The sequence below is a fragment of the Tupaia chinensis genome, unplaced genomic scaffold (genome assembly GCF_000334495.1).
Source record: "Tupaia chinensis unplaced genomic scaffold, TupChi_1.0 Scaffold000314_1, whole genome shotgun sequence".
Taxonomy (NCBI): Eukaryota; Metazoa; Chordata; class Mammalia; order Scandentia; family Tupaiidae; genus Tupaia; species Tupaia belangeri.
Genome location: NW_006159807.1, coordinates 1,940,498 through 1,954,247, shown reverse-complemented (window position 1 = coordinate 1,954,247; position 13,750 = coordinate 1,940,498). Strand labels below are relative to the sequence as shown.

The 13,750-nt window shown below is 40.1% G+C and overlaps 1 non-coding gene across 1 annotated transcript; it reads left to right on the top strand.

Annotated features, from left to right (window-relative positions):
• Positions 1-2,795: 2,795 nt before the first annotated feature.
• On the top strand, positions 2,796-2,962 carry LOC114008249 (U1 spliceosomal RNA). Its single transcript, XR_003549795.1, has one exon. It is a non-coding gene; the product is annotated as a U1 spliceosomal RNA (small nuclear RNA).
• The last annotated feature ends 10,788 nt before the right edge of the window (positions 2,963-13,750 follow it).

Genomic DNA, 13,750 nt, shown 5'->3' with positions numbered 1-13,750 from the left:
ATGAGGCAGAGTTTTCTCTCAATTTTCAAAATCATTTTAGGTGTACGTGTTCAGGATACTTAGCTACAGGTGGCTACACACACACACACACACACACACACACACACACACACATTACTTTATCCCTAAAGCTGAAAGCTTTTTGAAATTTATTCCTTTGGAAAGGTTCACAGCAGTTTGAAAATAGACAGACCCCTGGCACCTTTATCCAAGTTCCAAATAGTGCGTGGTCAGAATGGGTAGAACTTAGTTCACAGGTGACTAGTGAGACGATTAAGATGCAAATGCAGGGGACATCACTCCCACAGTGCAGGGAGCTTGCCAAAAAGCCAGATGCAACTGCTGGAAGCACTCTACCTCTTCATTTTGGCATCTGGGTTCCACAATGAACATTTTTCCCCAGTGTGTCTGTGGCACAGAATCTATGGCTGTGCTGGTCACTTAGGACAGGGAAGAGAAATGGTTTCTCTGATTTCTTCCTTCTCTCACTCATATCCCAGCCTCTCTGAGATATAACCCCTTCATGAGTTTCTCACCCCTCGTGTCTTGGTGCGTGACACACAGGCTGCTAAGACCAACGGGCTTCAGGAATGCTTCCTTGCTAAGGCTCCTTGGGCCGCAGGTGACCCAATAATGCTGTCCTGTCTCTCATCTTCCAAATTCTGCTTCTTCTGTTAGTGATGCCAAAAGACTAGAATTTTCCTTCAGTGGTATATTGAAAAAAATTTTGGCAATAACATGAAATATTTACCAAATAAGCATGGCATTCTTGCAGAGGGTTCTGTGGCAAATAAGACAGTGAGATCCCATCCTCTCACAGCTAAGAATGTAGCTAGCAGGATAGTAGCTCCTTCCAGCACATGCTTACTGCTAGAGAGGGTAGCACAGTAAGGGGATTGATTGTGTTCTGCTTAGGATTAGTATTTACTGGTTTAGACCCTGTCGAGGGTGCCTATTTCTCTCTCTCTCTCTCTCTTTCTCTTTCTCTCTCTTGTAAAGAAAAAAAAATGAAAAGAATGTACTGGCTTGTTTGTTCTTAAAAGCAAGTAGTGAGTCTGCATTGATGAATAGGGCTGGTTAACTTTACCCATGTTAGTGGGCAGAGAGTCTACCAGGTGGTTTAGAGAATTAGCTCTGGAGCCAAATACACATGTGTTCAATCCCAGCTCAGCTGCTTACCAGCTACGTGACTGTGGACAAGTTACTCTCTGAATATTGCATTCCTCAACTCTAAAGTGGGGATAATACTATTGCTGTGTAGGAAATAATGAGATGGCACATGTGAAGCATTTAGCTCAATACCTGATCATGGTGTTTAACACGTGGTAGCTGCCATTATCCAAATTTAAGTTTTATAACTTGTGATGTAGTAAGAAATTGGCACGAGTACAGCAGATGATAATAGTTTCTTACAATTCTAGCCTACAGGTACTCCATTGTTTCTTACTGTGAAGTAAGCTACGTGATGAATGAGGAACCTGAGACTTGAGGTAGATAAGTGACGTGCTCAGGTTCACATGTTGTAACTGGAAAGCTTTTTAAAAAGGAATTATTTTATTTAACTTTATTTTAATTTGACCAGAGAAGGACAGAGCATGAGAGAGAGAGAGAGAGAGAGAGATGGAGAGAGAGAGAGAGAGAAAGTGAAAAAGCATGCCTCCAGGTCCAGGACTCAAACCGCAGTAGGTCATGTGTGAGTCTAGTGCCCTTAACCACCACATCACTTGCCGGACCCATGGGAAACTTTTGAAGCACGTCCTTGCTAGCAATTCTGTTAGGGTAGAGGGAAGCACATCAGTCAGGATGTGCTTCCCTCTCTTTAATTGCCAGGGGATGCATGCTTACTACAGAGAAAAAGTGTAGGAGGGAGAGAGACAGAGAGAAAGCCCTCGGGAATCCCTTCCCCTTCACTTCTCCACCCTGTAGGGATTTTGAACACTCATACACAGGTGCCCTGTGTGTTTCTCAAGCCTCCAAGTTTGGGATTAGAATTGTGCCATCAGTCACGTGGGATCTGGCTCCTTCACCACCAGGCTATGGGGCCAGCCTAGGAGGCTGCATTCTTTTTCAGGTTTTCTTACTAACTCAAAGCTCAGTCATTTACCCCCTTTCCACTCCAGGCATTGAACTTATACTAACCAGAGTATTTTAAGTGCATTTATTAATTATATCTTCAATATATTAAATCGATGGTAATTAAAAGATGCATTTATATTTCTAAGATTAAAAAATCTGCCCTGCTGTCAATATGCATTTCAAAATATACTTCAAACGGGCTTACAAAGTGAATGCATTCAGTAGAAAAATTCTAATCATGCATTTAATTTATACAGCAAATCTGCATTAATTAGAGATTAATTTGCATCAGTTATGATTTATCAAAGCTCAAAATGCTTTGGAAGGAAGCAACAAGTGAAAAATTATTTATCATTCATAATATTGTGTAACTGTGTATTATGTTATGTTAAAATAGAGTACAGTTCTGTGATCCATATTCTATTGTTAAGTATATGTGGGGACCAGCAGTTGGTGTAATGGCTATGTCACTATGTAGTTGACCGTGGTTTGAGTCCTGGACCCGGTGGCTTAAACTGACACTGGGTGCATGTGCGTGCGTGCCCAAGATCCCAAGAGGAGAATGGAGAAGGGATTGTGGCGAGGCTATTCCCCCTGGGGAGTGATTTCTCACTTTCTGGCTCTACATCTCTCTCTGTCTTTCTGGTGAGCCCACGTGCACTATAGCAAAAAACCTCTCCAAAAAAAAAAAAAAAGTAAATAAATAAATAACAAATTGCGTATTTACCTGGTAGGGAAATACCATGATCATGTAGGTGCATGTAGCCTCTTTCTTAGGGTGAGGTTTATCCACTGCACTCTGGATGTGCCTGTTCCTGTGAGTTTCCCAAATGTGGGAAACTTGACTGCATAATTTGTGGTAGTGGGATACTAGGTTTGCAGTTTAAAAATATCACAGCTACAGTTTCTGCCTATCTGGGATAGTAAAGGAAAGTAGAGACAATTACAATGCTTTATTAAAGAAAAAAAATATACTGTCAAAAACTGACTATATTTTAGGGACAGCAGGAAGCATGGTGGTCAAGGCACTGGACTCTCATATGGCCTACAGCAGTAGAATTCATGCCGAGTGTGTGTATGCATGCCATGGTCCTATGGAGAGTGGAGGAAATGGGATTGCAGTGTGGCCTAGTGGGTGATTTCTCACTTTCCCTCTCACCATTTCTCTCTCTCTCTCTGGTGGAGTGCATGCCCCCTATGGCAAAAATCTTAAAAAAAAAAAGTGACTATATTTCTTTTTAAAGAAACCTTTTTTTTAAAAAAAGAATTATTTTATTGAATTTTATTTATTTCACTTATTCATTTATTTTAATTTGACCAGAGAGGGACAGAGAGAGAGTGAGAAAGCAAGCCATCAGGTCCGGGACTTGAACCGTGGTTAGCCCTGTGAGAGTCCAGCACACTTAACCACCACACCAGCCAGCCTCAACTGACTATACTTCAGAGTCACATTTTATATGTTGCCTAAAGATTTTTGTATGTATGCGTAGAGAGGGAGTCCTCTACTCTCTATACTTCACAGGTTCAAATTACACCTCTTACCTGACTGAGAAATTTCAGCTCTTCGAGATGTGAACTACTGTCTCAGAGCTGTGCACTTCATCTGCTATCATGGGCTCTATTTCTCTATTTTTGCATAGGGAGCTGCCTAGATAATAGCTCCCTCTAATTCTCAACCTTTCAGCCACTTTTAATATTGAAATAGTCTCATTTGGTCATTAAAATGTAGCCCATTTTTATTTAAAAAAATGTAATATTCTATTTGATCTGAAAGGTTCCTCTTCCCTATGTACATAGTAGCCTGGAGACTTAGCTTCAGGTGGATGTGCTCATGTGCGTGTTGCATGGTTTGCTCTGTCATAGCCTCTTTCTCCTCCCTGTTCTTAATCCTCTGGTGTAGGACCATGGAGGAACAAGAAAACAAAATCACTTCTCCATACCTCCAAGACTTAAAGTGTCTTTGTTGGTTGTGACACTTTTTCCACCCAGGCACATCCCATTTCTGTCCCTTTCCTGTCTGCTTTTGCTCCTTTCCTGTGATGGATCTGCTGTCCAAATGCTGGTCTCTGTGCAGGTGCAAGGGGTGCTTTGATGAGTTTCATGAAGGATCACAGACACCCTTACCTGAAAAGTCCCCTGGAAGAGTCTGAGAGCCCTCTGAGTCTTGGACTGTTCCTTTCTTCCTCATCCCAGACAGCCACTCAGTGAATAGCCCTTGGGATGACCCAGCTAGGGCACCATTCAAGACTGCTTCTTTATCCTTTTTGTACAACATCTGATGTCCTTGAGAAAATCCTTGATTATTGACTGGCAATGACAGGATTTTCCAAGCCTGTCCTGGTTTCTCCCTGCTCCAAAACTTGGAACCACCCCAGTCACTGAGCCACCCCTGAGGCCTCAGCAGCTTTCTACCTCATAATCCCTCACTAACTGATGCTCGGTCCCCCTGCCTGCCTTCTCCTACTGATGGCTTCCACAGGTTGTTTCCACTGAGGAAAAGGCATTGCATTGTATGTCCACTATCCAAGAACTTCCACCTTTTCCACTCCTTTGCTAATGCAAGTAAGAGCAATGGCCTGCTTCCTTCTGGCACTGAGGATTATACCCATACAAGAATTCAAAAGAGAAATGGCAGGAAGACCCTTACTAGTGCCCAAGGGATTGCTGATGACTAGGAGAAAAACAAACAAATGAAAACTAATGAAGGCATTTAAGAAGAAATGTGCCTGCAATGGCCCTGTAATTGAGCATCCAGAATATGGAGCAGTAATTCAGCTACAGGGTGACCAGAGCAAGAACACAGGCCAGTTCCTCCTAGAGACTGGACAGGTTAAGGACCATTAGCTGAAGGTTCATGGGTTTTAAGTGCTTGTGGCTCACTGAGGGCACCATTCAAGACTGCTTCTTTATCCTTTTTGTACAACATCTGATGTCCTTGAGAAAATCCTTGATTATTGACTGGCAATGACAGGATTTTCCAAGCCTGTCCTGGTTTCTCCCTGCTCCAAAACTTGGAACCACCCCAGTCACTGAGCCACCCCTGAGGCCTCAGCAGCTTTCTACCTCATAATCCCTCACTAACTGATGCTCGGTCCCCCTGCCTGCCTTCTCCTACTGATGGCTTCCACAGGTTGTTTCCACTGAGGAAAAGGCATTGCATTGTATGTCCACTATCCAAGAACTTCCACCTTTTCCACTCCTTTGCTAATGCAAGTAAGAGCAATGGCCTGCTTCCTTCTGGCACTGAGGATTATACCCATACAAGAATTCAAAAGAGAAATGGCAGGAAGACCCTTACTAGTGCCCAAGGGATTGCTGATGACTAGGAGAAAAACAAACAAATGAAAACTAATGAAGGCATTTAAGAAGAAATGTGCCTGCAATGGCCCTGTAATTGAGCATCCAGAATATGGAGCAGTAATTCAGCTACAGGGTGACCAGAGCAAGAACACAGGCCAGTTCCTCCTAGAGACTGGACAGGTTAAGGACCATTAGCTGAAGGTTCATGGGTTTTAAGTGCTTGTGGCTCACTGAAGTTTAAGTGAGCATTTCCTTGCAATGAATAGAATTTCCCTTCTGTCTGTCCCTTATCACAAGTTTTAAAAAAATCTCACAGCGTGTGTAATGTAACCATTTGTCATCCACTTATTTTTTTCCTTCCTTCCTTCCTTCCTTCCTTCCTTCCTTCCTTCCTTCCTTTCTTTCTTTCTTTCTTTCTTTCTTTCTTTCTTTCTTTCTTTCTTTCTTTCTTTCTTTCTCTCTCTCTCTCTCTCTCTCTCTCTCTCTCTTTCTTTCTTTCTTTCTTTCTTTCTTTCTTTCTTTCTTTCTTTCGTAGTTTTTGCTATAGGGAAAGTATGCAAGAAAGAGCGAAAGTGAGAGAAAGAGAGAGAGAGTGAGAAATCATCCCCTAGGGGATGATGATTTCCCTTCTCCTCCATCTTCTTTTCAAGATTTTGGTAAAGATACATGCTTTCCTGGTGTGATTTTTCAAGTCATCATGTCCAGGATTTATACCACACAGTAGGCCAGGTGGGAGCCAGTGCTTTAAACTCCATGCTACCTGCTTACCCTTGGAGTCTGCTTTTAATTGTAGACTAGTGTAATTCCTTCATGTAATAAATGGAAAGGAGCAGTGCTGTCTAGTCTTGAAGTCCCTTATTTAAACATAGGTCGAGAAGTAGGTGCCTGGAGGGCTCCAGCCTGAAACAAAGTAATGAAGTGATGTTTCAACCAAGTCCAGAGTGCCAAACACAGATAATTATGTCTGGCTAGAAATTCCTTAGCAGTCCCTCTGCAGTGTCCCTTGTCTTAAGAAAATGGATCTGAAAGGGAAGGATGGGGTAAGCAGCCATGGCAGCTGAGACACTTGTAAAGATCCCCAGGTATCTTCAACTTGAGCAGGCCAATAGAGATAAGCCATCTTCCCTCCAGTGAGATGACAGGACATGTGACTTCCCACCATGGTCTTTTGGCCACACATATCCTACCTTAAAGGATGTCTGAACACCAGAATGTGAGGCTGACCTTCTATCACAGTTAAGCTTTTTGATAAGGGAACAAGTTTCAGACTGATGTCTTACTCATGTAGCCAACTCTAGAGCTTGCAACTGACTAGCAACAGCCGTCCAATGCCATGTGAAGTAACACACTGGCTTTTGTTTTTACCTTCAGTTTTAATGTTATGTAGTATATTTAAACCTTACTTAAATAAAACTTGTTTTCAGAAAACAAACAAGCTTAGAACCATCTATCTTCAATGTAGCTATAGTTCTTTGTAGTAAAGAAAACTACTGGGGCCAAAATCTGTGTACCCTGGGTGTGCAAAAACTTGAGGGTTGGTCATGGGTAAAAAGTGTTACTGCTTTTTTAAAAACATCTTTTGTGGTATTGCTGGAAAAATGTTTCTTTTTAAGACTATGAGTCATATTATCTTTCTGAAATAACTCAAACTTATTTCTAAATGATTTTTTAATACAAATAACTTAAATTTACTTTATCACATCTTTACTTAAAATTTAAACTTTCAACTAAACAATAATTCTTGACTTTATTAAACAAATTCTTAGTCTTAACATCATCCTTCTGTAATTAATGTATTGATAAAATGGAGGATATTTAAAACATATAAGACAGAATATTATAGAAATATGTAATCAATACACAATGTATAGTAAATGTATAAATATATAATAAATATGTATAAATATTATTTATTTGTAGATTTATGGAATCGAACTTTAGCAGAAAACAATCAGATAAAATTCTGATTAACTTACTTGGTCCTTAAATAAAGATTTCTTATTGCTTCAGAAGTGAATGATGAAATCCAGCAATCCCACTTCTGGGTATCTACTCAAAGGACAAGAGAATGCTCAGTCAGAAAAGCACTTGCACATCAATGTTTACTGCAGCATTATTCACAATCGCTAAGACATGGAAACAACCCAAATGCCCAAACTAACAAATGGATTGAAAAAGTGTGGGACATATACTCTATGGAATACTACTCAGCCATAAAAAACAAAACAAAACAAAACAAAACAAAACAAAACAAGACCTTGGAGGATCTTGGGCACACACGCACATGCGCCTGGCGTGAGTTCTAAGCCACCGGGTCTGGGACGTGAATCACGGTTGACTACGTGGGAGTCTAGTGACATAGCCATTACGATAACTGCTTGTTACCCACAAAAGTTATTCTAATAAGATGGAAGAAGCAGATGCAAATATTTAAAGTTATTTTGCAAAATAAATGCAGAGTATAGAGGAGGAAATCAGGGAGAAAAAGTGGAGAGGTAAGACATTTGTGGGACCCAGAAGTGGTTTATTACCTGTAGATGATAATATGTATAGTATTCTCAGTTGGACTGGTCTGAGAAGTATTTCATGTTGGGTAAAGTTTTGTACAAGCAAAATGATAAATAGTGATTGAATGTTTAAAAAAATAATTGGAATAATAATAATAATAATCTGGAAAAAAATAATGAAAAGCTATTTGATGATGATAATGGAGATTTTAATGTCTTTGTATTGACTGATATGCAAGGTATTCCTTCTGGAAAAAGAAAGGTAGTACATTATAAAGTTATATGTAATTCAATGTAATATAAACAAGATTATGATAATAATATAAAACAAATCAAAGGATTTTTTTGTACCCGATCACCCTGAGAAAGGCATGTCTTGCCTCCTCTCTGGGTCTGAGTCACTCAAATTTGTCCTTGGAAATAAATCACATTAATTATAAAAAAAAGAAAAAATGAATGATGAAGAATTTTAATTGTAAGCTCCTTTTATTTATTTATTTTTCAGCTGTCGTTGAACACATCCGAGGATCTCATTTTCATTTTTTTCATCTCCCTTTGCCATTCTGATAGCATTAATGAAACTTCACAAATAGCAGAATTTCAAATGGTCATCATCACAACCAACCTTTGGCTGTATCGGTGGTTAGATAGAATTAAATCCAACTAATATTGCCTGAAAGTGACATAGTCTAGTTATTTCTATGTATCTAGACTGTATTTTGGTGATAAAATAATTATAATATATATAATATATAATAAATGTATATATACATACATACATACACACATATATATTTTTAAACCAGAGACAGAGGGTCAGGGGGAGAGAGGGAGACAGAGAGACAAAGCACCCTCCAATGGGGTATAGTCATACTGCAAGCCCGTCTCTGTTTCTCCACCCTGTCAGAATAATTTTGGGCATATATACACACATGCCTGACATGTTTTTCAAGCTGTCAGGTTAGGATTCAAATCAAATTAAGCCATGTAGGGATCTGACTCTCTTAACCACTGGGCTATGGGACCAGTCCTGGCTTTTACATTTCAACCAATACACTTTACTTCAGCACTTGTTACTGCTACCTAAATTAGTATAGTAGTTTTATCTTTAAATGTACCAATTTTCTTTTTGACTATGACTCATTAAAATGTATCCATCTGGAGGCTGGCAGGTGGTGTGGCAGTTAAAAACACTGGACTCCCCTATGGCCCGCTGTGGTTTCTAAACCTGGTGGCTTGCTTACTCACTTTCCCTCTCTGTCTCTCTCTGATCAAACTGGAAAAAAAAAATAATAAACAAAGTTAAATAAAAAAATAATTCTTTAAAAAAAGTACCCATCTGTTGAGGGTGTTTAGAAAATGGCAACAATTATATTTGTTTCCAGGACTTCGAAATGTTTAAGAACTATCTCAGTATTTAATTTGCAGCTGCCTGTTTTTATTTCATAATCTACTATTATTTTAAAAGACAATATATCTGAGGATCTCATAAACATTTATTCTAGATTACTGTTTCCATTTTAAAAATAAAAATGATTTCTTTTGTGCTTTGAGTTTGTTGACTGTCTTATATAGAGTGAATTGTCTACGTGCTTTGAATTTTCATTTGCAAATTCACTGAGTGAAAATTTGATTTCATTTGTGTTTATTCTCTTCCTGAGTGTACCCTTTCTTGTTTAGTGATTTTAGTGCTGTCTTCTGGAGACTTGAACCCAGAATCTGGTCTAATATGTGAACAACTTAGAGCTCTTGTACAGTGAGTCCCAGAGCCTCAGTCTCCACTCCTGGGATGCACAGCCCCAACCATGCTCTGGTCTTTTTCCACTCATGAGAAATATGCAGTATTCATTCCTCCTCCTGAGTTTAATTTCCCTCCTAATCTCATCCACTGAGATATTCATCCTAGACTTTGAGTGCAACTATACCTTTTAGATATTTCCTCTTCTCATTTTCTCTCTTGTTGCTGTATGTTTCAAGGTCATACTTGTAGTGGTTGTGAGGTGGGACTGAGGGGACTTTTGTGTCAACTACTCTGCCCTTTTGGCCCCAAATCACTTACACTTAAGTTTATAGATGGTGCCTTGACTTTCATTTCTGTCTCCATTCTCACCCATATTTTATGTCACTGCAGAATTCAAATACATAAGGCATTCATTTTGATCTTTACACTACATTTCTCGAAAGCCTTAAGTGCGGCCAACCCCTCACCTAGTGGTTGAGGAAGCCAGATCCCACATGGCTGAATGTGCTTTGAATCCTGGCCTGGAGGCTTGAAACACATGGTGATTTACCTAAGAAGGCCATTGGGGCTTGCTTGATGGCTAAGAGATGTCCTAACTAGCCATGTGCCCATGCTCCATGGAGAGAGAGAGAGAGAGAGAGTGCCTGGGAGGGGTAGTCACAACCGAGTGTGGTCCTCAGCTTTGCAGATTTGCGATCTTAGTTTCATTAGTGTACTCTGATTCTTCAGGTTGAGGGCGATTAATGTACTGAATGCAAGGAAGCCATAGGTAGCTCGGTAAGAGCATCCGTGTTGAAGGCAGGGAGATGATGTGAATAACCAACTGGGCTCTGCCACTTCTTGCACAAATACTAAGCCTCTCTCTTAGGACATCTCTCAGCCATCAAGCAAGCCCCAATGGCCTTCCTAGGTAAATCACCATGTGTTTCAAGCCTCCACTTTGGGAACAGGTAATAGATTTTACCTTTCTAAATTGGTGCAAGGCTCAGAGATAATCTATGTAAGTAAAGCATGTGGTTTCTGGGCTGCATCTTTGTTTTACATGACTTTTCTTCCCCATGACCCAAACTACAGATAACCCACAGAGAGGAAAGATCCAGAAGCAGTCATGGTTCAGGGCTATATTCTAGGTTTTGTCTCTTATTCTCTTTTTTCTGTCTAGACCTTTTTCTTTTACTTCATACCTGATTCTCCCTGTCTGCCTCACATGTGTAAAGAGTATTCACTGGATATTCTCCTTGGATTTTTTACTTGCTATAACCCTAAAATAGCCCCTCATTACCTCCCAAACCATTTCTGTGCTCATAGTCTTCAGACATGGGATGTTTCTTGGCTTGGGAGTATCTACTCCCAACCTATGCCAGGTCTCTGGGCCCCCAAGTGTCCCGCTGTGGGAGAAAGGAAGGGAGAGATCAAATACATAGCTATGTAGTAGCTTTAATAAATGGCTACTCTTAACCAATTATGTGTAAACCATAATGTCAATTTAATATTTTACAATGAGGGCTTTCCTTCAAGTGGCTGATTTTTTGGTGTCCATTTCCAGTATATTCTCTTCCTGTTATTAAGATACTTGAGAAACTGAATTTATATTCAAAAGGTTTCTGAGTGAGCAGAGAATTAGGTGAAGTCTGGATTATGGTAAAGCCTCTGTAGATTCCTTTGCTAACTCCACCATTAGCACAAGGTTGAGAATCCATTAGGCGTTTGTTAAGCTTCGATAAATGGCCTGCTTCTGTTTGTAAGTCTAGCCCACACAGAGTGGGCAAGAAACAGTTGTAACAGTAAAATCCAGGTGACTGCAGCCAGAGGGGATGCGTGATGGTGTGACACAGGAAGTATTGCAGTCGATAACCTCTCAGTAGGGGAGACTTTTTCCAGTTGTACATAGCCTGGCACCCTGAAAGCGGGGTGGTCCAGATAACCACCTTCACCACTGGAACACAGAGGAGAGCGATGGTGTGCAGGAAGGGACTGTAGAGAGAGCAGAACCACTTTAGATAAGGAACAGCAAGTATCTTTGGCAGCAACACTCAGAAAATAAAACTTTGTTAAGTTCCATCTTGCATGGATCTGATCAGGTTAAAATAGAAGCAACAGCAAGAATGATAGCAATACTCCATGTTAATAGCTCACTTCTACTCTCTTGCTAGTACGCTCAATGTTTGTGCCTCAATGTCCTTTTAAAAAATATGCTTTCTGAACCCCCAATGCCTCCTCTCTGCTCCTGCATCACAAGTTGCTGAGTGAGTAACATGGCTGTGTAAATGGATGTCATTATAAACGTATGATTCCCCACTTGAATAGGCACTTTTGAAACATGGAGCAATATTTTTATGTTTCAGACCCACTTTCTTTCTGAATCCCTACAGAATGGAGGGTATTCCTCCTCCAGCTCTATGGTTTCATCTCCCATACTTGCCTGGAACCCATAATGAAGAGCAAGCCCTTTTCCTGCCAAACCCCTTGCTTTCGCTCCCCTTCCATTGTTTTCTTTTAAATCTATTATCTATCTATCTATCTATCTATATCTATCTATCTGTCATCATCTATCTCTATTTAATATATTTATCATCTAGAAACTCTCCTGACTTCTTCCCTACAAACTGCAAACACACGTAAGTCTTTAACTTGAAAAACAGAGACAAACAAATGGCAAAAATTTCCTTCCACTTCGTTTTCTTCCACTTCTGCCAACTTCTTTCTGAGTTCTGTCACAACCAAGTTCTAGACAGCAGATAACATATCATTCCCCCCCTAACATCCCAGCCCATTGCAATTGGTATCTGTTTTCATTATTCCCTGAAAACAAATTCTCTGATGTTTTAGATAACTTCCTTTTTATTTTAGCAAAGTCAGTATTTTATTCTTATTTGACTTCTGGAAATAAGAAACTATGGTCATCCATTTTTGAAACTGTTTTTTATAGAGGGGGAAGCAGAAGGGGAGGCTGCTTGTAGGGAGTGGGTATGTGGGATCTGACTATAATGCATATAAATACATATTTATTAATGCTGGGGGCTTGAACTTCTGTTTTGAGAACCCTTTCTAGCTGACCCTGGAGGTGTACCCAACACTATTCTCTCTTTCCCACTTCTGCTTCTTTGATGACTGTTTTTCCCTGCCTAACTCCTTAACTGTGAGGTCTCCAGTGTTCTCTCTGCCTTATCCTTACTTTACACAGACCCGCCAAGTTCTCTTTTTCTCCTGACTGTAGCATTAACTATGTGATCCTAGCTTCCAAGTCTGCATCTCCAGTTTCCATCTCTCTCCTGAATTCTAGGCTCCGGTATCTCAGATATTTAATTGATTACTAGACCTCCCAACCTAAAAGTTTCACTGGCATCCTTTTTTTTTTTTTCTAGTTTTTTTCTTTTCTTTCTTCTATGAGCGATAGAAACAACGAAAGAGAGAATGATAGGCAGATACCCCTAACAGGCTCTCACATTGCAATCCAGTTTCAGCCAGCACTAGATCATGGGCATGCTCATGTCTGCATATTCAGGGAGGTCTCTGGATGTGAACCCAGAACCTTCCCATGTGGGTAAGCCTTGCAGGGCATTGCATTACTGCTGTGTAACTGTGTGACCTCACTCCTGGTGCCTTAACCTCAACCTGCTCTGAATTTATCTCTCTCACCTGTCTCAAACCATCTTGATTCTGCTTCTACTCAGTTTTCTGGGAATGGTTCTTGGCTTTTCCCTGTCCCTCATCCTCTTTAACTCCTCTACCATTTGAATCTGACCAGTCACCATGCTCCTTCTATGTAATCCCGTTACTATCAGCTCAGTTCAGGCCTTCATTGACGAGTGTCTAACAAAAATCCAGAGGGAAAGTTACACTTTGTGTGTAGTATTTGTTATTTTAATTATGAATACAGATGATAAATATTATGACTACATTAATTACGTATATTGCTTTAAAGACCCAGAGTACCTGTTTATTCCACAGGACTTTTGATTAGTACAGTGATTACTAGAACCTGTCATAAGAAGGGCCCTTAACCAAAGAGATTTATGATCAAATTTTGATGATCTTGGTAAGGAGGCCAAAGAAAACACAAGAAATGGGAATAATGAAATGACCCCACAGTCTCCTGTTAGGCAATAACTTCAATCCTCTTTCC